This window comes from Mastigoproctus giganteus, chromosome 10 (assembly GCF_048544385.1).
Source record: "Mastigoproctus giganteus isolate SK-2022 chromosome 10, ASM4854438v1, whole genome shotgun sequence".
Lineage (NCBI taxonomy): Eukaryota > Metazoa > Arthropoda > Arachnida > Uropygi > Thelyphonidae > Mastigoproctus > Mastigoproctus giganteus.
Window position 1 is genome coordinate 10,065,841 of NC_143584.1, and position 12,535 is coordinate 10,078,375.

Genomic DNA, 12,535 nt, shown 5'->3' on the forward strand with positions numbered 1-12,535 from the left:
GGACTTTTATATTTTTGGATTAACCGGAAAATCGATTATCCGGGATTTGTTTTTTTACCATCTATCCCGGAAAATCGAGAGTCTACTATATGTGAATTTTTGGGAGGTGAAAATGCACTGTTGCACTTCCCTCCTGTTGGGCTATAGCTTAAACGTTAACTGACAAAAGTCAAGAATACACCAAAGTAAACTTGAGTTTTAAAAGTTATGTTTGACGACCATGGAAAATAGTACATGTACTGTTTAAAGCGTACGTCTGGGAATTAATGAAGTTAGAAATAATTTAAGGGAGTCCTAAATCATCATCGTTTGTGGCTCTCAGAAAGCAGTATATAAACTATCATCCCCCCACTGACTTCATTTACCTCTGTCTTCTAGGTATTTGTCCTATTCCTCATAAAATTTAGATAAACTTCCCACTTCCACAAATTGCTCTTTGTCTTAGAGCCAAATTTTGACACATCTATTCTGCAATTATCCTTTCTCGACTTAAATTTATGTTCCCTTGTGTGTATGTCACCTCACAAAGAGTAAAGATGCTTTCTACGTTTAGTTTACTCAACCCTTTAAAATCTTAAATTCTACAACTAGGTCACCAAACATAACTTATAAAACTTGAGTTTCCCTTGGTGTATTCTTGCCAAAAGAAACTCGAGTTTTGTAAATTGCAACGTTTAAGCCAGTAGAGCAATGGGAAGGGGGGAGATACAGGGTGCACAGTAATGCCTCATAGCCTTAGTTACCTTGACATTATATAAATAACCATAAGGAGACGATAAACAGGGGATTCTGTGCGAGAAGGCCGATAGTTTGTATTCCTCTCCCCTGCAGGAGAGTATACAATATGACGATGGAGCAAGTACTTCCAAGCAACACCAGTGAGTCAATGTTCTCTTTAGAAACGAGTCGAGATTGAGTCTTGAAACTGATTTTTTACGTGTCTCATTTGGACGAACGTGGCATCATGATGAACGACCGCACATCTCCACATTTTTGATGGAGGCACTCTGATAACTCAAAGGTATGGGGAAACTCTGAGAAGAATTACTCAGAGATAATTCCTTCAAAGCGAGGATATTCTTCTGATGGAGATGCTAGCTAAATCTACGGTTATGAATCGCAAACACGTCTGGGTTGCTTTAGGCAGACGACATGGGTCACTCAACCCCCCCCCCTCCCCCCGTAGCCGATACTGTAAATGTAAACGCCTGAATTATGCAGAACTGGCCCTAGTTTTTTTTTTTTTTTTTTTGTAATCACGAGCGTCTTCCTTGGCAGATTAGTCAACACGATACATCGTCGCCTGCCACTCTTTTGGAGAGGTCTGGGTTTGATTCCCGTCTGTGACTAGAAGAATTCTTTTGGCCTTTTCATTGGGGCTGTTATTAGCCAATCTCAGGCGAAAGGAGCAGGGCTTTCCCCGTGAGTTTGTCCAGATTTTTCCTCCCACACAATATGAAAATTGGCTCGTAAATCACAGACGTACAGACAAAAGACACGCAGTGATTAGACAGCCAACATGGAAGGGGGAGGTGAAGTGGAAGATAACTACAAAAGGAAATGAATGGGTCTTTATCCACAACTGCGATTGTGGGGAAATCATAATCGTGTCACTCATGATTATGATTAATGGAAATGAAAAGATATGTCTTTTCAAACTCAGTACAATTGATTATTATGATAATAATAATACTCTACAAAAGATTTGACAGAATTCCATGAAAAAGATATTTTTCTTACCATCTAAGATTTACGGTTGTAATTTAACTGTTGTACAACGGAGTATTTGTAAATACTGTAGCCGAGCGATCAGTGTAAAATTACAGAATTATGCTCTCCGCTTGTTCGAATACACGTTACACCGCAAAATAGGGTACCAGTAATATTCTTGTGATCAGTTTCTATATACGGTCCATTAACCACATATAGGCGTCCTCGAGTATAAATCCATAATAAATATTCTGTTTATACTCCGGGACGACCAAACGGTCAGAGGAGTTCACAATATAGATAGAATACAAGAAACAGCACCGTATTCAGTAGTCACGGGCTTGAACCCCGGTCACTCAAGGCACTTGTACTTATGCACCCGCGCGCTTACCACTAGGCTACGGCAGCCATAATGATTCATAAATAAATTTAATTTATTCATTATTTAGTCATAATGACATCTGAAAATGATTATTTGTAACCTTCCTTCCCTCTTGATATATTGGAATAGGTAAACACGGTTGTTTTAAAATAAGTGCCATGCTGACTGTTTCCATTTGGCATCAGTATGTTGTAATTAGTTTCCCCGAGATGACAAGCCAGCTTTTTAAGGAGAAAAATCCCTGGATTCCTCTGCCGATTAATTCGACCCTGTGGAGTAGTAGTAAAACCTATAAAAATTATTCCCATCTCAATGGGGATCGAACCCAGGCATTTTCCACTATGTTGGAACTACGTTGGAAAACAGTGGTCGTAGTCATGAGAAGGGAAAAGAATCGTCGAATGAACAAATGTAATATAGGTTCAAAGAAAACCTTCTTCAGATAGCACAGTAACGTATATTTAGACATTAATTGAAACAAACTCTATATCACAAAGTAGTGCAGCGAAAATGAAAGCAAATGAAAATATAACAAATACAATAACAATCCCCCCCCCACATTCTTTCCGTGCCTTTTCGTTATTCCAACATTGTTTTGTTCCAGATTTCCGATTGAAGTAGTCATTCGTTTTCCTTACTGTCAAATTGTTCTCTCATGTATCGTGTAAAGGTTTCCTTGACCCAAAATTCTAGTGCTTTCTGTTAGATGGTAACCCGAGGCAGTACCGCCTTGATTCTTCTGGTAGACTGTTGTTAGGAGCATGTTACACCAGTCGTTTGCCGGTTAAAATATTCATCTTGGAACTATATTTAATTTCTTGCATGTAAGTAGTCGAGCAATCCATTTGTTTACTACTTATGTGTTCTGGGTGAGTATTATGATACTAGATGCACGGTATGATCTTTCACAAGCAGACTAGCCTATGTAATTATCCTATCTTATTGTGAACACTGAGACTCAAGCGTAACGAGATGTGGATATTTCCTGTCAAAAGGGCTGGCAATTCTTCATCTTCAATGGAGTGAGGCACATGCAAGCGTACTTTTAAGTGCTTCTTCAGATCCTTGCAGCCATCAGATGCTAAACTGGTCACATTAAAAACAATGAGTGCCTTAATTATTATAAAATGGATTACATTCCGGGCTATCGGTCTGTTGTTTTTATAATACGCAACAATTTTCTGCAGTGAATAAGCAAATGGGTGTCACAGGAAAAATATTGTTCGTCTCCTTTAATCGCTTGATGGCAATCCGATTATTTATGCGTTTGCAAAGAATTCAGATAGCTAAATTAGAAAGAGCACTTGTAATAGCCTGTTTTTTTTTTTTTTTTTTTAACAAAAGCTAAAAGACTGGCCTGCCATGTAATATAAACTCACTGGCCAAAAAATTAGAATCTTTTATTGAATACCTAGTAGAGCCACATTTTTCCCGAAGTATAGCCTGTACACGTCTTAACATGGATTTCACTAGGTGTCTGAGGCAGTCCGGCTCTAGATTTGACCATTCTTCCATCAGTATATAAAAATAAAATATATGTCAGTTGCTGCATTATGGTCGATAGAGAACTGCGAATCCGAACTGCCCTTTCCAGTATATCCCAGACATTCTCAATTGGATTCGGATCCGGAGAATTCGGCGGCCGTATTAGATGTTACAATTTTTGCACGGTGGATAGTTGCGTTGTCGTCTTGAAAGAATCCATCGCAATCCGAGTGAAAATGAAGCACTGCAGGGCGAAGTTGATCCCATATGATAAAATGATATTCACTGGACGTGGCATACCCCATACTAAGGTACTACCTTTGGTTTGTTGAGTAGTGGACACGAACCAGGATGCGTGGCTTCATGAGGTTCGCCAACCATTGGTACAAAAAAAAAAAAAAAAAAAGAAAAAAAAAGTAATATTCCTCAGACCACATGATCTTTTTCCACTGTTCCACAGTTCAGTCTTGGTGTTTGCGGCACTACTCCAGTCGAATCTTTCGATTGTTTATAGAAAAAAGTTGTTTATAGAAAAAAGGGGCTTTGCTATAGTTACACGACTAATAAATCCCAGATTCTTCAACTTCTGTCGCGATAGTTTGGTTGGAAATGGATCTTCCTTTGCCTAAATTGAATGGCGGCTCGTGACTCTGTTTGGGGGTGTGTTGCGTCTTAAAGTTACATTAAATTGCCTTGGTTATAAGGTAATAATAATAAGCAAGTTAAAAATACTACGAAACATTAACTATACATTTACCATTAACAGACTTGAAGTTTTATATAAAAACAAAATCCATTCTTCGGTTTTTATTTGTTGAAAATAGATTAATAACTTTTTCATTCAAGTTTGGTGCACTGTTGACCAAGCGTTTCTCTATTGAAAGCATTTATTATTATTATTATTTTTTATTAAAATCAGTTTATTTCCCAAGAAACCTCGGGTCACCCCGGGACGGCTCTGTGCCAGAAGGGTGTGAATATTTACAGACTAAGGTGCGAGGAACACAATGTACAATAAACAAGAGTACATGTGAGCTCGACCCGAGACTTTTACAGGATTAAATATACAATAATGTACAAAATATACAGTAATATACAAAATATGATTGCACGAAGACAAAAAGTCTTTATCATATACAAATAGGCAAGTTAAAAAAAAAAACAGTCTGTCCAGGAGCAGGTGAGTATTATAAGTTCATAATCTGGTAGCAGTTCTTGAGGATTTCCTTCCTGTAGGGCTTGTCTTCACAGAACCTATCAGGGTGGATCCTAAATTTATTGAAGATCCGAAGACAATTAGCTGGAAACATGTTCCTCAGGGAATCAATGCTTGACAGCGTAAGACGAAGAGGGAGACAGGAGTCGGGGTGCTCCCCTCTTGCCCTCCTAGGGCCAGAGATTAATGTGGATACCGATGGAGCATCAATTCGCCTCGTTATAAGCCGTGCAAGCGTGAGGACATTTTTTGTCATGATGATATGTCTCCAGGGAGTGGTGCCCAGATTTGCTTGTAGGATCGATCTGGAGATAGTTAGGGGGTGGCCTACCACCCTATTCATCCATCTAAGCAACCAGTACTCTAAACTGAGATACTTCTGAAGGTATGAGGCAGGGGCAGATGACCAAATTTCTGAAGCATAGAGAGGAATCGGCGTAATACACCTCAGGATGTGCCGAACAAGCAGCGCTGGCTGATGCACACCAACGAGCTCTTGACGCACTGCCCAAAGAGCAGCGTACGTTTTCTGCCTCATCCTGGCAAAGTGAGGCTGAAATGTGAGGCCCAACGTCCCAGGTGAGACCAAGATCAGTATGAGAGGTCACCTTTTGCACCGGTTCCCCACTAACAAAGATTTGGATATCATTTTTGACTTTCTTCTTGGTTATCGACAGTTGCTTGAGCATTTAGCCTTTCCTGATTCGTAGTGCTCCTTAAAAATGTTTTTATTCTTTTTTAATGTCGAATGGCAAGTGTTCGGGCTCTGAAGTAGTCATCGGAATGGTTAAAAGAACTTTTATGAGTTTTGTAAGTTCACCAAGAACTTCAGCTAGATTATTTTCTTAGATAAATTTCAGCGAGTCAGTTAATTTGCAATAATTGTGTAGATCATGTCTGCTATAGAAAACTTGTAATTCCGTAAGAAGTCTTTCTCTTTCAATCATGGGATAAGCCTCAGTAGTCTCTCGTACCTCTTCCATGGGCATTTTCATACGAAAAATAACAAAGTTCTCCTTGTTAAAAAAATTTAGCAACAATTAATTGCTTTGTAAAAGAATATCTCTCACCTATGTCAACACTTATATAGTCGAATACTTCCTTCACTTCAATCATGAGTGTTTTTGAAAGATTTTCACAGTACATTGAATTGCTGATTTTTAGAATGGCATTCTTAAAGTTTCCTATATATTCATGTATTTTAACTGCCTCAATTTCTCGAGATTGCATTTGATTATAAATAACTTCCACGTGAAGCATTATCTGATGGAAAAGTTCTAACCAGAACTCGAATTTCTCATTACTCAAGATGTGCAAAATTCCAGTTGTTTCTGAAGTCGTCTTATCTGCGTTTGCTGTCGCTTGTAGTTCCTCCATGCACTTTTTTTAAGGATTTAAAATTTTCATAAACGCTGTTCACGGTGCGTATATTGAAGTTCCATCTTGTAGGAAAAGGTCGGGCAACACGGCTGTCCATATACTTTCTGAGAACAGAGAGACGCTGTGGTGATCTCGAGAAAAATGTTGGTTCGAAATGAATATTCTGGAATCTCGAGTACTACTTGCTGCATTTCTCATCATCAGATTCAGTTGGTGTGCATAGCAGTGAATAAAATGTGCATTTTTGTACACTTCTTTTACTTTAGCCTGAACTCCCCCTTTCTTGCATTTCATCGCACTTGGGCCATCAAATGTCTGAGCAACCAGTTTTTGAGTATTTCCTTCGAGGATTATGTCTAACTGATCTAGAATGCACTTCGATATTCCGTCAGCCGTTTGGTTTTCCCTAATGAAAAAAAAAACCCAAAACGCTCAAAAATGTCTCTGTTCAGTTCATATCTGAGAACAATTACCATCCGTATATGTTCTGAAACATCTGTTGTGTCATCAGCCGTGACAGCTACGAATGAAGCTACTTTAATTTCTCTTTTTATTTCATTCCGGCATATTTTCAGCAAACAGTCAAGAATATCATTCTGAATAGTTTTTGAAATGCCTTTAAATGCTGCATCGCTTTCTAAATGGCTCTTTAAATTGGAATCTAATGTACAGGCGAAATTTATTAATCCTCTGAATACGCCTGGATTTTTAAAATCGCCTTTTTCGTCATCTCCACGTAAAAGAATTTCAAACTGTCCACAAAATTTAATGCAGTCTATTATTTTAGATAATGCCTCACGATTCTTGGTAACTTTTCTGTTATTTTCGCAGATCGAAAGTCTGTAGGCCTCACTAAGCTGTTCTTTAATATTTACGTTTCCGGAAAGTGATAGTGAAATCATATTATCAATATTTTAAAGTTGTTTCTTTCATTCTGTTTATGTTTGTCCATGTTAAGTCACCTCCGAACAGTAAACATGGAAAACAAAACAATGCATTTTTAACTTCACAACCACAAAGCCAACTTTTACTTTGGTACCATTCAGTTTAAAACTGCGAATATATTTCTTATTATTACTTATTCCCCTCTGAGAAAAATGAATCTTTGGTGTGGGGCGGCCTTCTTTTTTAATCGCATTTTTTTTCTTGGAGAGATAATTGTGAAAAACTAAGTTGCTGAAGTTTATTCACTGTCACGCGATTTACTTCATGGGGAAGCATGGAGGCCATGATCGAATCAAATTTCACAAAATCGTGTGTCGTAGAAATAATGTTTTACTTACACATCACCTCATAATATAACTTCACCTTATACCAACTTCAAGTTCAATTCGCAGTTAAGCTGTGATCACATAATTACACTGTTAAGTATTGACTTAACACTGATACTAGTTAGTTACTTATTGGGAATTCGGGAGAATAACAAAAAGACACTGACATTGTGGCTACACACCCATCACAACAACGATGAAATCTGCACTGTGCGTTTACATTGACTTTGATTCGTTTCACCTATAAAAAAATGTATATTGGCAAGTTGTCAATATGCTGGTTGCCAATGGCAACCAACTACCAAATATTCACTGGAGTGCAAAATGTGTCACTGCCTGGCGCACAGTGAGGCCTACGGTTAATTAAACTTCAAAGTTGGAAACGAATAAACGTGTTTTTATTCGTTTGTTATTGAAATGATTACTGGAAATAGAGGATGCGCGTACTATATGCGGGTCCTGTTAATAAAAATATTCATTGCTTTTCATTGTTCTTCACAAAATTACGTATAACTCCGTTCACTGTATATCTATATTTAAATAGCTGGGGGTGCTGTAGTTCCGCAGTGCCTATTGACGAGCCGCCCCCGCCTAAATTGATTTTTTTTTCAGACATTTACTGAACACTGGACCTTATATTCTGTCGCCATTTTCTATGTACTTTAAATTCCTGCGGTCTCGTTCTTTTCTGCTGCATTTCTTCCTTTCGTCTTCCACTCATTGTTTTTTTTTTCTTGTCCTCGCCTTTTCCCATTATATATATAGGTCAGCGTTTTTACTGTTTTGGCATGAAATTTTTTACGGCCGGATGCCCTTCCTGATGCCAACCCTCACCCTTCATCCGGGCTGGGGATGTGCGGTGGTCATTCTCTGACCTTCCGCATCCTCCGTATTTGGTTGTGACGGGCTCGAACCCCGGTCTAATCAGGAAGCATGTGCTACGCACTCTTGCTACTGCCCACCTGGCTATGGAGACGCCTCGTCTTCCACTCATTGTATACTTTGAAAATGAGTGCTTTCGACGCGCCAATGATTTTCTTTGTTTTCTTAATTGTGGCTCTTGCTAAACATGTTCCAACAATCACACTTCTTTTGAAACTTGCAAAGATCACCAGTCTAAGTGATAAATGTTGTTGCTGATTTCTGTGAAATCCTGTAGAAATAAATTGATATCGAGCTTATTTCTAAGCTTGTTATTAAGTTAACATTTCTTGTTAGCACTTAGCAAGAAATGAAACGTTTCAAACATGCATTTACTTTTAGCTGACATACTGTGTAACCTATAAGTCAATTTTTAAAACCGTTTTGTCTATAAAAAAATTGCACCATATTGGAGTTACGAGGGATGATCATTTAATTCGCGGACTGGTGCAAGATTTTATGTTTACCGCTCGAACTTTTCATAACTGCCTCTAAAGGCGCTCTCCCTGAGCGCTACTGAGTAAACTCTCTATGCTCATGCTAGTACTTGTCGAGCTAGTGTTGTGCGAAAGTTTTTTAGCCGCATGTCACTGACGACCGTTTTGAAGCGAGTATCATGTCGGACATACAGATTGAGTAGCGATATGTGATTCGCTATTGTGTCATACGGGGCTTACATGCATCGGAAACAGTTAAAGAGATGAATGAAGCGTATGGTAATGAGTGTCTTGGTAGGACGGCCGTATTCCGGTGTGAAGTGGTTTTTCCATCAAGACAATGCCAGGCCCCATACGACTATTATTATTATTATTTGTATTATTATCATTTTCTCCTAAAAGACACACGCTTACTAACCAAGGAATGCACATTCATATATACAAACATAAGTTATATACATAATTATCCACTTATAATTTATAGATATCATTGTCTTAATAAATTATACAAATTATACATTGTCCAATTAATTATATTATACATATAATTGCTTTATTTTTACATGACGGGCAGATCATAAGCATCATTTGTAATTTTACACGCAATTAGAGAATTTTAAAGAATGTTCACATCTACACTACTATTTACAGCGAGATAACAGTAAGATAAGATATAACAGTATTATATAAACATAACAGGAGCACCAGTGCGGAACAAAAACAGTCTCGAACAGTTCATTCTTCATTTCCTGCATTCTGTATTGTTTCCATCTGTGGGCTTCACTTCCTCGCAGCATTTATAGGTGGAATAAATTGTGCAGGCAGTGATCACTGCCATAGATGCCGAGGTTCTGCCACATCCCCCTTATTTTTTTGACTTATCCCCGTGTGATTTCCTCCTATTTCCACGTCTCAAGAAAGCTCTGAAAGGCAAGCGATTCGCATCCGACACAACGATGCTCCCAGAGCCACAACGGAAGCACTTCGCAGTCTTTCGAAAAATGGCTGACAAGAAGCGTTTAATGTGTGGGTACAACGGTGTCGAAAGTGTATAAAGTTCAAGCGAGAGTATTTCGAGAAGGAGAAATCCGCAGAAGATTCAGATGATGATAATTAAGATAAGATCTTGTACCAGTCCACGGTCTGCGCGGTAACATAGTGGAATCGTCACCGTCCTCCCCACACTGGGTAGAAAAGGCCCGGGTTCGAATCCCGTCGATGACGCGAGGAACTTCAATGGGCTTTTTTTTCACTCCGTGGCTGAGTTAGTCGGTCTCAGGCGTAGATAGCAAGGTTTTTTTCCCCCAGAAACTGTGGTTTTTTTCGTCCAGCAAAACAGGCAAATCGATCAGAGAACACACGCAATTTACAGACACAAATACGGGTTTATGTAATGAATTACGGGTGACACTAATATAATAATAATAATGTACCGGTCCGCGAATTAAATGATCACTTCTCATATCTTTAGTTTTAAAATCTAGCTCTGGATTTACTTGTTAGATTGGACTTTTTATTTTGAAAAGCAGTCAGCATTGACTTATATGCCTGCTCTTTTTCTTTCTTTTTTTTAAATTCTCCTCGTTATCCTCTGTTTTTTTTGTTTTTTTTTTTTCCTTTGTACTAGCAGAGAGTAGGTTATACAGTAATCGCCGCCGCCTTTCCCCACCAATTGGAAAAGGCCTCCTCTGTTCAAATTCTGCCAATGACTGGATGATTTTTACGGACTGCTTCACAACGTGGCTGATTCAGTCGGTCTGAGATGAGAATTGCATGGTTCCCCCTTCCAGAAAATTCGAATTTTTCATCTAGCAAATCGACAGAAAAATAATATACGCAATTAGACACAATATACTGATTCCTCCATACCCTTAATTGCTTTGTCGCCTAGTGTACATTTGACTTAAACATATGGAAGGCTAAAGTTTACCAAAACGTTTACCTGTATTTTTCACGAGGGTCGTTCAAAAAGTAGTGGCAACACGGCTGGTATTAAAAAACGAGCTTTACAAGTACTTCACAGTTAGATTCCTTCAAAGTAATCTTCGAATCTCTGCGCAACTACTAACAGTATGTTTTGTGTTGTTGACTTCTGAGTGGCTTCGATATCATACGGAACAAATCAAGGTCATAAGGATTTGTGGTTAAGTATTTCCCATTTACCCCTGCAGTAGAGCATTCCGGTATACCATTGGATGCCAGCAAATCCCGTGCTCCTGGCTTGAAATCTAGTGGCACTAACAGTGAATATCTCGCCCTCAGACGAGCTAAGGGCGAACAAATTATTATTATTATTATTATTATTATTATTATTATTATTATTATTATTATTATTATCAGTTTATTCAACAAACACCCCTGTACAGAAATTATCTAGGAGGGTAGCTCATACATACATCCAACTAAACTTATTAGAATGTAACATAGGATAAAATATCAGCAAATACATAAGATAAATAAATATAGAGAAAAAAATTACATACATATAGAAATCATACATTCATAGAAAAATTACAAAATTACAAAACATTATATATACATAGAAAAATGACATCGTCATTTACACCTGGCGTGTCAAACTGGCGGCCCGCGACAAAATTTTTGTGGCCCGCGATGCCCAAAAATAAAATGTTATAGTAAACAATTAAAAAGTACCTATTTATAATTCTAGAATATACGACTTTACGACTGAGTGAGTCGGAGCGATAGCGTAAATCCGTAAATCCGTTCCATCCATCTTGTTCGCCAGGCAAGTTATGGAACGCTCCTTATTGATGGTTACCCACTAGAAACAGATTCGCTGAATATTGCATCAAATTTCAATCGTAGAAAGTTTTTTGCTTCTTTATTCCTATTAAATTTGCGATCAAATGTTCTCTAAAAAGCAGCTTCACCAAATTTAGCTTTTATGTAATTTTGAAAATACAATAGATTTAATTGGGGAAAAAAATTGCAAGTAAATAAAAAAAATATTTCTTTCTTGAAAATTTTGAAACTTGCCTCGTTTAGACTCTTCATTCAGTGCTTGCGGGAGTGACGCATAGTATTGTGCCTTTGTTATCTTCAATATTTTTATTTAAAATTGTCGGTGATATAAATTCCTACTAATTAATATTTATTACTCTTAATATGTCTAAGATGAAATCAAATGTATGCAATTATTTTGCTCGAAAAAGCAAAGATGAAACACAATGTTCGAAATGTCAGAAGATAATGAAGTCGTCTGGAGGATCTACATCATCTTTGATGTTGCATTTAAAGAAAATGCATCAGATTAACATTAAACAAGATAACAGTGAACCTCCCGTAAAAATGGTAAGAACATTAGAAAACTTTATCGTTAAAAAATCTATGGAAGAAGAGATTTCAAAATTAGCTGCTTTAGATGGATTTTCTTTTAATTCAATTTCCAAGAATGAGTTTATACAATCAAGCTTTCACCTTCAGAGAAATAAATACGATAAATTACCACAGCCTCAGTGAATGGAATTAAAAATATGGTTCTAAATTATTATAAAACTAAGAAAGAAGATCTCACTCAGCATTTCCAAAATTCATTGGTTTTGGGTGCACGGTATTCATTGACTCTAGACAAATATACGTCTATACAAAATAAAAGGTATATGAATATAAATGTGCATTCAAAAGACAATCATTGGTCGTTAGGTCTTATTGAGATTAATGGTTCACATGATAGCAGAAGAACTGAGCAAATTGTGAATGGACACTTGAA

The 12,535-nt window shown here is 37.6% G+C and overlaps 1 protein-coding gene across 1 annotated transcript in view; it reads left to right on the forward strand.

Annotated features, from left to right (window-relative positions):
* LOC150078678 (sodium-coupled neutral amino acid transporter 7-like) overlaps nucleotides 1–12,535 on the forward strand; it is a 197,634-nt gene that overhangs the window by 37,824 nt on the left and 147,275 nt on the right. The gene's annotated exons all lie outside the window — the stretch shown is intronic.